Consider the following 14,038-nt stretch of genomic DNA (forward strand, 5'->3'; position numbering starts at 1 on the left):
AGTTTCTGTTTTTTACAGCATGATCGCAAATACTTTCCCCAAGTCTTCCCAAAGGTTCTACTTGGCACAAACACTAATTAAAACATAAAACCACATCTAAACATAGGCTAGATGAATTATTTATTACTAAACAGGAGCAGAAAGTAAGGAATAAAAATAAAATTGGGTTGCCTCCCAACAAGCACTATCGTTTAACGCCCCTAGCTAGGCATGATGATTTCAATGATGCTCACATAAAAGATAAGAATTGTAACATAAAGAGAGCATCATGAAGAATATGAATAGCACATTTAAGTCTAACCCACTTCATATGCATAGGGATTTTGTGAGCAAACAACTTGTGGGAACAAGAATCAACTTGCATAGGAAAGTAAAACAAGCATAACTTCAAAACTTTAAGCACATAGAGAGGAAACTTGATATTATTGCAATTCTTACAAGCATAAGTTCCTCCCTCATGATAATTTTCAGTAGCATCATGAATGAATTCAACAATATAACCAGCACCTAAAGCATTCTTTTCATGATCTCTCTTCCTTTTTCTTTTCTTTTTCTTCACCACATCATGTGTGTGTTAAATCCTCTTTTTGGAGCTCCTTATTAATGAGATTGGTTGAATAGGAGGCTCCTCCTCGTTACCTGATTCATCATAAGGAATAATAGGAGGGTATTGGGAAGTCTCTTCCCTTTCATTAGTATTCTCTTCATCTTCTATTTTATTTCTTTTCTTTATGTAATTGGCAATACAAGGATTTTCAATACAATTCCCCGCACAATACATATAAATTTTCTCTAGATCAAAATCAAGAAATCTATCAAGATTAAACTTTGGAATACCCTCAGTTATATGTTTCATTTCCTCATACCCCAAAAGAAGACTAAGCTCTTTATGATGCTCAAGGGTAATCAAATTATCACAATTTTTGGATACGATTCGGTCATGAAACAATTTGCATTGGAGATTTAAATGACCATGTTCATTGCAAAGTTCACAAGGGGTGCGAAAAATATTGAATTTTTCAGCACAATCATCAAGACTTTCTTGCAACAATTTAGTTTCTAAATACTTATGCCTCTTGAAATATCTATCTTCCCTATTTGGTGTAAACTTGCAAACCTAATGCACTCCACAAAAATTGACATGTTTATAGGAGACATTTTCATCATAACTAGTGCAATCATCATTAGTATCATGGATATTCAAAGAATTCGTACTAACAACATTGCAATCATGCTCATCATTAGATTTAGTGCCAAACATTTTATAGACTTCTTCCTCTAGCACTTGAGCACAATTTTCCTTTCCATCATACTCACGAAAGATATTAAAAAGATGAAGCGTATGAGACAAAATCAATTCCATATTTTTGTAGTTTTCTTTTATGAACTAAACTAGTGCAAAAATAAGAAACTAAAAGACTCGATTGCAAGATCTAAAGATATACCTTCAAGCACTCACCTTCCCGGCAACGGCGCCAGAAAAGAGCTTGATGTCTACCACACAACCTTCTTCTTATAGACGTTGTTGGGCCTCCAAGTGCAGAGGTTTGTAGGACAGTAGCAAATTTCCCTCAAGTGGATGACCTAAGGTTTATCAATCCGTAGGAGACATAGGATAAAGATGGTCTCTCTTAAGCAACCCTGCAACCAAATAACAAAGAGTCTCTTGTGTCCCCAACACACCCAATACAGTGGTAAATTGTATAGGTGCACTAGTTCGGTGAAGAGATGGTGATACAAGTGGTATATGGATAGTAGATAAAGGTTTTTGTAATATGAAAATATAAAAACAGCAAGGTAACTAATGATAAAAGTGAGCGTAAACGGTATTGCAATGCGTTGAAACAAGGCCTAGGGTTCATACTTTCACTAGTGCAAGTTCCCTCAACAATAATAACATAATTGGATCACATAGCTATCCCTCAACATGCAACAAAGAGTCACTCCAAAGTCACTAATAGCGGAGAACAAACGAAGAGATTATGGTAGGGTATGAAGCCACCTCAAAGTTATTCTTTCCAATCAATCCGTTGGGCTACTCCTATAAGTATCACAAACAGCCCTAGAGTTCGTACTAGAATAACACCTTAAGACACAAATCAACCAAAACCCTAATGTCACCTAGATACTCCAATGTCACCTCAAGTATCCGTGGGTATGATTATACGATATGCATCACACAATCTCAGATTCATCTATTCAACCAACACATAGAACCTCAAAGAGTGCCCCAAAGTTTCTACCGGAGAATCACGACGAAAACGTGTGCCAACCCCTATGCATAGGTTCATGGGCGGAACCCGCAAGTTGATCACCAAAACATACATCAAGTGAATCACGTGATATCCCATTGTCACCACAGATACGCACGGCAAGACATACATCAAATGTTCTCAAATCTTTAAAGACTCAATCCGATAAGATAACTTCAAAGGGGAAACTCAATCCATTACAAGAGAGTAGAGGGGGGAGAAAACATCATAAGATCCAACTATAATAGCAAAGCTCGCGATACATCAAGATCGTATCACCTCAAGAACACGAGAGAGAGAGAGAGAGAGAGAGATCAAACACATAGCTACTGGTACATACCCTCAGCCCCAAGGGAGAACTACTCCTCCTCATCATGGAGAGCACCGGGATGATGAAGATGGCCACCGGAGAGGGATTGCCCCCTCCGGCAGGGTGCCGAAACAGGTCTAGATTGGTTTTCAGTGGCTACGGAGGCTTCTGGCAGCGGAACTCCCATTCTATTGTGCTCTCGGATGTTTTTAGGGTATATGGAGATATATAGGCGGAAGAAGTACGTTAGGGGAGCCACGAGGGGCCCACGAGTGTGGAGGGCGCGCCCCCTGCCTCGTGGCCTCCTCGTTGCTTCCCTTACGTGGACTCCAAGTCTCCCGGGTTGCTTTCCTTCCAAAAATAAGTTTCGTGAAGTTTCAAGTCAATTGGACTCTGTTTGATTTTCCTTTTTTGTGATACTCTAAAACAAGGAAAAAACAGAAACTGGCACTGGGCTCTGGGTTAATAGGTTAGTCCCAAAAATATTATAAAAGTGCATAATAAAGCCCATAAACATCCAAAATTGATAATATAATAGCATGGAACAATCAAAAATTATAGATACGTTGGAGACGTATCAAAGACTACTCCATTTCACGTGATGATCAGTTATGGTTTGGTTGATTTGGATCACGTGATCACTTAGATGATTAGAGGGATGTCTATCTAAGTGGGAGTTCTTAAGTAATATGATTAATTGAACTTAAATTTATCATGAACATAGTCCTGATAGTATTTGCATAACTATGTTGTAGATCAATAGCTCGCAATGTAGTTCCCCGTTTATTTTGATATGTTCCTAGAGAAAAACTAAGTTGAAAGATGTTAGTAGCAATGATGCGGATTGAATCCGTGATCTGAGGATTATCCTCATTACTGCATAGAAGAATTATGTCCTTGATGCACCGCTAGGTGATAGACTGATTGCAGGAGCAGATGCAGACGTTATGAACGTTTGGCGATCTCGATATGATGACTACTTGATAGTTTAGTGCACCATGCTTTACGACTTAGAATTGGGGCTTCAAAGACGTTCTGAACTCCACAGAGCATATGAGATGTTCCAAGAGTTGAAATTAATATTTCAGACTCATGCCCATGTCGAAAGGTATGAGACCTTTGACAAGCACTTTGCCTACAAGATGGAGGAGAATAGCTCAGCTAGTGAGCATGTGCTCAGAATGTCTGAGTACTACAATCACTTGAATCAAGTGGGAGTTGATCTTCCAGATAAGATAGTGATTGACAAAGTTCTCTAGTCACTATCACCAAGTTACTAGAACTTCGTGATGAACTATAATATGCAAGGGATAACGGAAACAATTCCCAAACTCTTCGTGATGCTGAAATCGACGAAGGTAGAAATCAAGAATAGCATCAAGTGTTGATGGTTGACAAGACCACTAGTTTCAAGAAAAAGGGCAAAGGGAAGAAGGGATACTTCAATAAGAACGGCAAACAAGTTGCCGCTCAAGTGAAGAAGCCCAAGTCTAGACCTAAGCCTGAAACTAAGTGCTTCTACTGCAAAGGGACTGGTCACTGGAAGCAGAACGGCTCCAAGTCTTTGGCGGATAAGAAGGATGGCAAAGTGAACAAAGGTATATTTGATATACATGTTGTTGATGTGTACTTTACTAGTGTTTATAGAAACCCCTCAGTATTTGATACTAGTTCAGTTGCTGAGATTAGTAACTCGAAACGGGAGTTGCAGAATGAACAAAGATTAGTTAAGGATGAAGTGACGATGTGTGTTGGAAGTGGTTACAAGATTGATATGATCATCATCGCACACTCCCTATACTTTCGGGATTAGTGTTGAACCTAAATAAATGTTATTTGCTGTTTGCGTTAAGCATGAATACGATTTGATCATGTTTATTGCAATACGGTTATTCATTTAAGTTGGAGAATAATTTTTATTCTGTTTACATGAATAAAACCTTCTATGGTCATACACCCAATGAGAATGGTTTGTTGGATCTCGATCGTAGTGATACACATATTCATAATATTGAAGCCAAAAGATGCAAAGTTAATAATGATAGTGCAACTTATTTGTGGCACTGCCGTTTAGGTCATATTGGTGTAAAGCGCATGAAGAAACTCCATGCTGATGGACTTTTGGAATCACTTGATTATGAATCACTTGATGCTTGCGAACCATGCCTCATGGGCAAGATGACTAAGACTCTGTTCTTCGGAACAATGGAGCGAGCAACTGACTTATTGGAAATAATATATATTGATGTATGTGATCCGATAAGTGTTGAGGCTCGCGGCGGGTATCGTTATTTTTTGACCTTCACAGATGATTTGAGTAGATATGGGTATATCTACTTAATGAAACATAAGTCTGAAACATTTGAAAAGTTCAAAGAATTTCAGAGTGAAGTGGAAAATCATCATAACAAGAAAATAAAGTTTCTACGATCTGATCGTGGAGGAAAATACTTGAGTTAAGAGTTTGGTCTACATTTGAAACAATGCGGAATAGTTTCGCAACTCACGCCACCCGGAACACCCCAGCGTAATGGTGTGTCCGAACATCATAACCATACTTTATTGGATATGGTGCAATCTATGATGTCTCTTACCAATTTACCACTACCGTTTTGGGGTTATGCATTAGAGACAACTGCATTCACATTAAATAGGGCACCATCTAAATCCGTTGAGACAACGCAATATGAACTGTGGTTTGGCAAGAAACCAAAGTTGTCGTTTCTTAAAGTTTGGGGTTGCGATGCTTATGTGAAAAAGTTTCATCCTGATACGCTCAAACCCAAATCGGAGAAATGTGTCTTCATAGGATACCCAAAGGAGGCAGTTGGGTACACCTTCTATCACAGATCTGAAGTCAAGACATTCGTTGCTAAGAATGGATCCTTTCTAGAGAAGGAGTTTCTCTCGAAAGAAGTGAGTGGAAGGAATGTAGAACTTAATGAGGTAATTGTACCTTCTCCCGAATTGGAAAGTAGTTCATCACAGAAATCAGTTCTAGTGATTCCTACGCCAATTAGTGAGGAAGCTAATGATGATGATCATGAAACTTCAGATCAAGTTACTACCGAACCTCGTAGGTCAACCAGAGTATGGTCCGCACCAGAGTGGTACGGTAATCCTTTCTGGAAGTCATGTTACTAGACCATGACGAACCTATGAACTATGAGGAAGCAATGATGAGCCCAGATTCCGCGAAATGGCTTGAGGCCATGAAATCTGAGATGGGATCCATGTATGAGAACAAAGTATGGGTTTTGATTGACTTGCCCGATGATCGGCGAGTCATTAAGAATAAATGGATCTTCAAGAGGAAGACGAACGTTCATACTAGTGTTACTATCTACAAAGCTCGAATTGTCGCAAAAATGTTTTCGACAAGTTCAAGGTGTTGACTACGATGAGATTTTCTTACTCGTATCGATGCTTAAAAGTCTGCCTGAATCATGTTAGTAGTTGCCACATTTTATGAAGTCTGGCAAATGGATGTCAAAACTATATTCCTTCAAGGATTTCTTAAAAGAAGAGTTGTATATGATGCAACCAGAAGGTTTTATCGATCCTAAAGGTGCTAACAAAATGAGCAAGCTCCAGCGATCCATCTTTGAACTAGTGCAAGCATCTCGGAGTTGGAATATATGCTTTGATAAAGTGATCAAAACATATGGTTTTATACGGACTTGAGGTGAAGCCTGTATTTATAAGAAAGTGAGTGGGAGCACTACAGCATTTCTGATAAGTATATGTGAATGACATATTGTTGATCGGAAATAATGTGGAATTTTCTAGAAAGCATAAAGGAGTGTTTGAAAAGAGTTTTTCAAAGAAAGACCTCGATGAAGCTGCTTACACATTGAGCATCAAGATCTATTGATATAGATCAAGATGCTTGATAAGTTTTTTCAATGAGTACATACCTTGACAAGATTTTGAAGTAGTTCAAAATGGAACAGTCAAAGAAGGAGTTCTTGCCTATGTTGCAAGGTGTGAAGTTGAGTAAAGACTCAAAACCCGACCACAGCAGAAAATAGAAAGAGAATGAAAATTCATTCCCTATGCCTCAGTCATAGGTTCTATAAAGTATGTTATGTTGTTTACCAGTCCTATTGTATACCTTAACATCTTTCTGGCAAGGGAGTACACTAGTGATCTAGGAGTAGATCACTAGACAGCGGTCAAAATTATCCTTAGAGGACTAAGGAAATATTTCTCGGTTATGGAGGTGATAAAAGAGTTCATCGTAAAGAGTTACGTCGATGCAAGATTTTTACATCGATCTAGATGACTCTAAGTATCGATCTGGATACATATTGAAAGTGGGAGAAATTAGCTAGAGTAGCTCGTGCAGAGCATTGTAGACATAGAAATTTGCAAAATACATACAGATATGAATGTTGCAGACCCGTAGGCTAAACTTCTCTCACAAGCAAAACATGATCACTCTTTGGGTGTTAATCACATAGCGATGTGAACTAGATTATTGACTCTAGTAAACCCTTTGGGTATTAGTCACATGGAGATGTAAACTAATCACATAAAGATGTGAACTAGATTATTGACTCTAGTGCAAGTGGGAGACTGAAGGAAATATACCCTAGAGGCAATAATAAAGTTATTATTTATTTCCTTATATCATGATAAATGTTTATTATTCATGCTAGAATTGTATTAACCGGAAACTTAGTACATGTGTGAATACATAGACAAACAGAGTGTCACTAGTATGCCTCTACTTGACTAGCTCGTTGAATCAAAGATGGTTAAGTTTCCTAGCCATAGACATGAGTTGTCATTTTATTAATGGGATCACATCATTAGAGAATGATGTTATTGACTTGACCCATTCCGTTAGCTTAGCACTTGATCGTTTTAGTTTACTGCTATTGCTTTCTTCATGACTTATACGTGTTCCCATGACTATGAGATTATGCAACTCCCGAGTACCGGAGGAACACTTTGTGTGCTACCAAACGTCACAACGTAACTGGGTGATTATAAAGGTGCTCTATAGGTGTCTCCGATGGTGCTTGTTGAGTTGGCATAGATCGAGATTAGGATTTGTCACTCCGATTGTCGGAGAGGTATCTCTGGGCCCTCTCGGTAATGCACATCACTATAAGCCTTGCAAGCATTGTGACTAATGAGTTAGTTGCGGGATGATGCATTACGGAACGAGTAAAGAGACTTGCTAGTAACGAGATTGAACTAGGTATGAGGATACCGACGATCGAATCTCGGGCAAGTAACATACTGATGGCAAAGGGAACAACGAATATTGTTATGCGGTTTGACCGATAAAGATCTTCGTAGAATATGTAGGAACCAATATGAGCATCCAGGTTCCGCTATTGGTTATTGACCAGAGACCTCGGTCATATCGAAGCGGTGCTTAGGCGAAGCCCTGCATCGGTAGCTTCATCAACACCGTCACCACGCAGTCGTGCTGATGAAGCTTTTCCCGAAAGCTCTACTGGATCATGAGTTCGCGGGACGTCACTGAGCTGAACGTGTGCTGAACACGGAGGTGCCGTATGTTCGGTACTGAGAATCGGTCGATCGTGAAGACGTACGACTACATCAACCACGTTGTCATTGTAGCGACCCGACCCGAATGGATCAAGTCTCTGTGCTTAAGTGTCATCCCTGGATCGGTATGCTGACACACACAGTACTCGAAGGATTTATAACAGAGGTAAATCACATGTATAAAGTAACGTAAATACTATTACCTCAATCCATATAGCGGAGGCAACAAGGTTGTGGATTCCCATCAACACCAACGGCAAAGTTGAGTGTAGAAATCATAACCCTAACGTATCACTTACTCGTCGTAAGAAACCTGCAACATGAGACGTTGCAGCCCAAAACGGGTCAGTACATTGAATGTACTGGCAAATTCACACCATAGAGAATGATGAATAAAGGCTATCGCTACATGCATATTTGGCTGGTGGAAAAAGCTCTATGGTTATAAGGTTTTTGCGAAAAGCCAATTTTTCCCTACTGCAAAGGAATACATTTTAATTAACTATCATGGTGGTTGTTGAACATTGAGAATGGTTGACATCATTCTCAATCCCAATTAAGTAACATCATTAAACCCAACAATATTCATTTAAAGTAACATGATGAGATCAACAGGATAATCCAAGAACTAGATACTCAAGATGTCCATAACCGGGGACACGGCTAATCATGATTAGTTTGTACACTCTGCAGAGGTTTGCGCACTTTTCCCCACAAGACTCATTCGCCTCCGTTGGATTTCTCGCACTACATGGTGTTTGAGAAACGGATGACCGAGACACAGTCTTTCAGAAGCGCTAGCACCTTACGATTGGGTAGACCGTACCACCTACATCCCCTACATCTGCTAGTCTAGCACTGTAAGAGTTCGCACGACTTAGTCAACTATGCCAGAGCCCATAATGGCTTGTGGCTGCACACGGAAGTTACTAGCATGAATGATCTTATGATCCCTTTGAGCCTGGGTGGCGGTCCGAAATAAAAACAGGCAAGTCCTGATAGACATCAGGTGCCTCAATCCACCCAGATGTGTGTTTAAGTTGCCACCTTAGATAAACCATTAAAATTAACAAACTCACATCTGTCATGGATATCACTCACCCAATCCACGTCTACTAGCATAGCATGGCATAATAAGCAAACGTAGAAGTAACTCCCAAAGGTTTCATAATAAACACGTAATAGGTACTACCTCATCTACTTCCCATCCCACAATTTAATTAGATCCTAATCATGCAATGTGTGAGGATTGATCTAATGCAATAAAACTGGGTTGTAGAAAAAGGTATGATCAAAGTGTGAACTTGCCTGCAATGTTGATGAAGATGATTCGCACTCAAAACTCTTGATAGCTCTACTCGTCACACTCCGGTCAATCTATCGTAACCAAGCAATAGTAACCACACATAAGCAATCACTCAAAAGATCGGGAAGAACGAAGAAAACAATTCGGAAAACAACAAAACCAAGCAAATAGCTCTTGCAACATAAAACTATTTCTAACAGTACCAAAATTATGTGAATTTGGCCTTATTAGAATGTTTAGGTCAAGAGCTTCGATTTGCAAAAAGAATCAACTCAAACGGAGCTACGAAACTCAAGTTATGATCAAACGAAGTTTGAATTCAAATCTGATCTAATTCAAATTTTAAACTTTTCAAAAACATGTTTGAGTTGGATTACTGGATAGAGGGGATTATAACGAAGATGTGGGCGTTGGTTTCGTTGGATTTGGACAAACGAGTAAAAAGTTACGAGTGTTTGAAGTTCAGGGACTAAACTGTAAAGAAAACTCCTCACATATATGTCCCTGGCCGAAATTAAAACAGAAAAAGAAAAAGACTAAATAGCGGACGTTCGTTACCGAACGCTAACGAACGAAAACCGTTCGCTACAAACCCTAAACTAGCGAGCGTTCTCTAATTAGATCTAACTAAAAGAACTAAACCGGTTTTTTTAAAACGAAAACCAAAACCCCAAAAAAAAACCGGCGAACCGGGCGGCGTGATGCGGTGGCGGCGGCGCGGGAACGGTGCAGGCGGCGTGGAGAGAGCGGCGGCGGCGGCCTATTTATTGGGGCGGGGCGGAGCGCCTTGAGCGAGGGGCCATGGAGAGGCGGCGGCGCAACGGACTCCGGGGAGGAGTCCAGGTCGGGGACGACGGGCGAGGCGGCACGGAGCTGGGCCTTGGCCTGGCTTCGGCTGGGCCGGCCCAGTTGGCGGGAAGGTTTTTTTTTATAAACATTTTTTTCAGAGAACTAAAATAATAAAAACAAATTAACTAAAAATATTATATAGGCATATAATATATCAAAATTTTCAGAAAAAGATTTTCTACATGGTGAACATTTTTTATAAATTCAAATAAAATCCACACAAATTCTAATAATTCAAAGAGTGCTACTGGTCTATTAAAATTCAACAAAAATCATTTTAAAAATACCAAAATGATTTCAAATTAATTTTTCTCCAATTTTATAATGTAGGGAATCATGTTACCCTAATTTCCATATATTTTATTTTTGGAGAAAAATAATTTGAATAAAACTCAATTAAATCCAACTTGAAAATTAATTCCAAAAGGACTTGAAATTGATCCTTTGAAACTCCCAACTCATATTTCATAATTTGAAGAAGTCATTTTATCTTCTCTCGTGAAAATCATTGAGTTGCTTAAAGTTTCTGAATTGAAAATATTTAATGGAATTCAAATATTTTTTCAAACACCCTTTCATTTTAAATGGAAGAAGTCATGTCCTCTTCTCTCTAGGTTTGGCGTTTGAAAATAATTTGAATTCATTGGAGATCAGAAAGCAAAAAAATGAAAGTTTGGGAAAGTCCTTTTATTCCCTCTCATTTAACTTTCAAAAAGTTTCGAATTCACTCACTTTCAGACAATCAATCAAACAATCAGTCAAATCTATCTATTTATTATAACATTCATTTAGAATTTTGGGATGTTACAGTCATAACGCTTCCGCTTACGGTGAGGGTACGTGGACGATACTCTCCCCTCTCGTTGCTATGCATCACCATGATCTCGCGTGTGCGTAGGAATTTTTTTGAAATTACTACGTTCCTCAACACAATCCGTTTGAAGAAAATATCACAATCTTAAGCATTTTATTGAAGCATCTTCAACTCTTCCGCGCTAGCTTCACGGTTCGGTTCTCTCCCATCAAAGAATTCACCTTGCAAGCCAATACATACAATAGCCCAAACGGCGGGGTTATGTCCAAGAATATGCATTTTCATCTTATGATTCCAACTAGCAAAATTTGTACCATCAAAGTAAGGACCTCTACGGTGATAATTTCCCTCGCTAGACGCCATACTCTCCTAGGTTATGAAACCAAGGCTATGATCACCAAAAGTTATGGAAATCAAGGCAAATGGAGACCAAAGCTCTAATACCACTTGTAGGATCGAAAGTATGTCTAGAGGAGGGTGATTAGACTACTTGGCCAAATAAAAATCTAGCCTTTTCTCAATTTTAAGTCTTGGCAGATTTTAACAACTTAGCATTAGTCAAGTAAACAACCTACACATGCAAGTCTAAGAGTATAGCAGCGGAATGCAAAACATTGCACATGAAGGTAAAGAGATGAGTTTGGAGGGAGAAAACGCAATATAGACACGGAGATTTTTGGCGTGGTTCCGATAGGTGGTGCTATCGTACATCCACGTTGATGGAGACTTCAACCCACGAAGGGTAGCGGTTGCGCGAGTCCACGGAGGGCTCCACCCATGAAGGGTCCACGAAGAAGCACTGTCTATCCCACCATGGCCATTGCCCACGAAGGACTTGCCTCACTAGGGTAGATCGTCACGAAGTAGGCGATCTCCTTGCCCGTACAAACTCCTTGGTTCAACTCCACAATCTTGACGGAGGCTCCCAAGTGACACCTAACCAATCCAGGAGACACCACTCTCCAAAAGGTAATAGATGGTGTGTTGATGATGAACTACTTGATCTTGTGCTTCAAATTATAGTCTCCCCAACACTCAACTCTCTATCATAGGATTGGATTTGATGAAAAGATGATTTTGAGTGGAAAGCAACTTGGGGATGGCTAAAGATCAAGATTTATGTGGTTGGAGTGGAAGATCTTGATCTCAACACAAGTGTAGGTGGTTCTCTGTCAGAAAATGTAAGTTGGAAGTGTAGGCATGTTCTGATGGCTCTCTCCATAAATGAAGAGTGGGTGGAGGCGTATATATAGCCTCCACACAAAAACTAACCGTTACACACAATTTACCAAACTTGGTGAGACCGAATCATGAAACTCGGTCAGACTGATTTAGTTCAAAATGTGAGCGTTGGGATTTTTGGTGGGACCAACACGTCAACTCGATGGGACCGATTTCATTAGGGTTAGGGCATAACTAATCTCGGTGAGACCGATTACACAAACTCGGTGGGACCGATTTTGGTAATAAGCTAACCAGAGAGTTGGTTAGGCAAACTCGGTGGGACCGGTCACTCATCTCGGATAGACCAAAATCGTTACGAAGGGGAAACAGAGAGTTTGCATTGCGAACTCAGTGGGACTAATCGCTCATCTCGGTTAGACCGAAACGTTACGAAGGGAAACAGAGAGTTTGCAATCCCATCTCGGTGAGACCGAGATCCCTATCGGTGAGACCGAAAAGACTAGGGTTTTGTGGCAGTGGCTATGTCAACTGAACTTGGTGGCGCCGGATGGAAAGTTTCGGTGGGGCCGAGTTTGACTTTTGGTTTGAGACATATGTGGATATGAGAAAGTGGCTGAGGGTTTTGGAGCATATCACTAAGCACTTTGAGCAAGTAACCCATTAAGCAACACCTCATCACTTTTTAATAGTATTGGCTTTTCCTATGGACTCAATGTGATCTTAGAGCATCTCCAGCCGCGCCCCCAAGACGCCCCCCAGGCCGCTTTTTTTAGCGCCGGCGTCGAAAAAATGGCCCAGTCGCGCCCCCAAGACGCCGAAATCCGCCGGATCGGCCCGTTTTCTGACCCGGCGCGCCCAGGCCAAACCCGACGCACTGGGGGCACTTGGGGGCGCTGGCGGAAGGGAAAATCGCTCGGGTCCCCACTGTCAGGCGAAAAGTCACACTGATTCGCCCCGTTTTCCCCTCTGCTTCCCTAACACCTTGCCGATCCCGGCGTCGCCAGCCACCTCTCCGCCGCCGCCGCTATCTCGCCATTCCTCGCCGCGAAACAAAGAAAGATCCCCCCGACGCCCTCTCCCCCCACTTTCCCCGAGTTTCCCTCGCCGCTCCGGCGCCCGCCGACGAGTCTGCGCACGACGCCCGCTACGTGTTCGGTGCTTTGCCTGCCCCGGCTGCGATGGACTCCGACGACGAGGAGGTGCTCGCGGCGTTTCTCGAGGAGGAAGTCGAGCATTTGGCGTGCTCCAATCTCGATTTACTGTTGTCCGGTACCCCGCTAAGATTGGTCGAAAGATCAAATGTGGGAGATCATGACTTGTTATGTCATTTTGCACAACATGATCATTGAGAGCGAGCAGGAAGAGCCAGTGTTTGACACTGAACCATATTACAGGCAGGGTCCTCTTGCCCAAGTGGATCACCAGCTCCCTGCAACATGGACGGCCTTCCTCAACATGCGCCAGGAGATCCGAAACCCACAGGTGCATCATCAGCTGCAGCAGGATCTAGTGGAGCACCTAGAAGGCTCAAGGGCAACACCTAGCTGGACGTGCAATGAAATATGAGTGTTTTTATTATTTGTGATGATTTTATTGATGATTTTATTTGAATGAGCGCCGAAACACGTCGAGCGTGGGCCGTTTTGCGCTGGAAATTGGGCCAACCCAACGCCGAAAATGGGCTGAAAGCGCCGATACTGGGCCGATATCGGCGCCTGGGGGCGACCTGGGTGGCGGCGGCTGGGAACGCACTAGCACCCAAGCCTAAAATAGCGCCGGCTCGCCCCCAAGCGGCG

The sequence above is a fragment of the Triticum urartu genome, chromosome 7, assembly GCF_003073215.2.
Source record: "Triticum urartu cultivar G1812 chromosome 7, Tu2.1, whole genome shotgun sequence".
In the NCBI taxonomy this organism is placed as follows: Eukaryota; Viridiplantae; Streptophyta; class Magnoliopsida; order Poales; family Poaceae; genus Triticum; species Triticum urartu.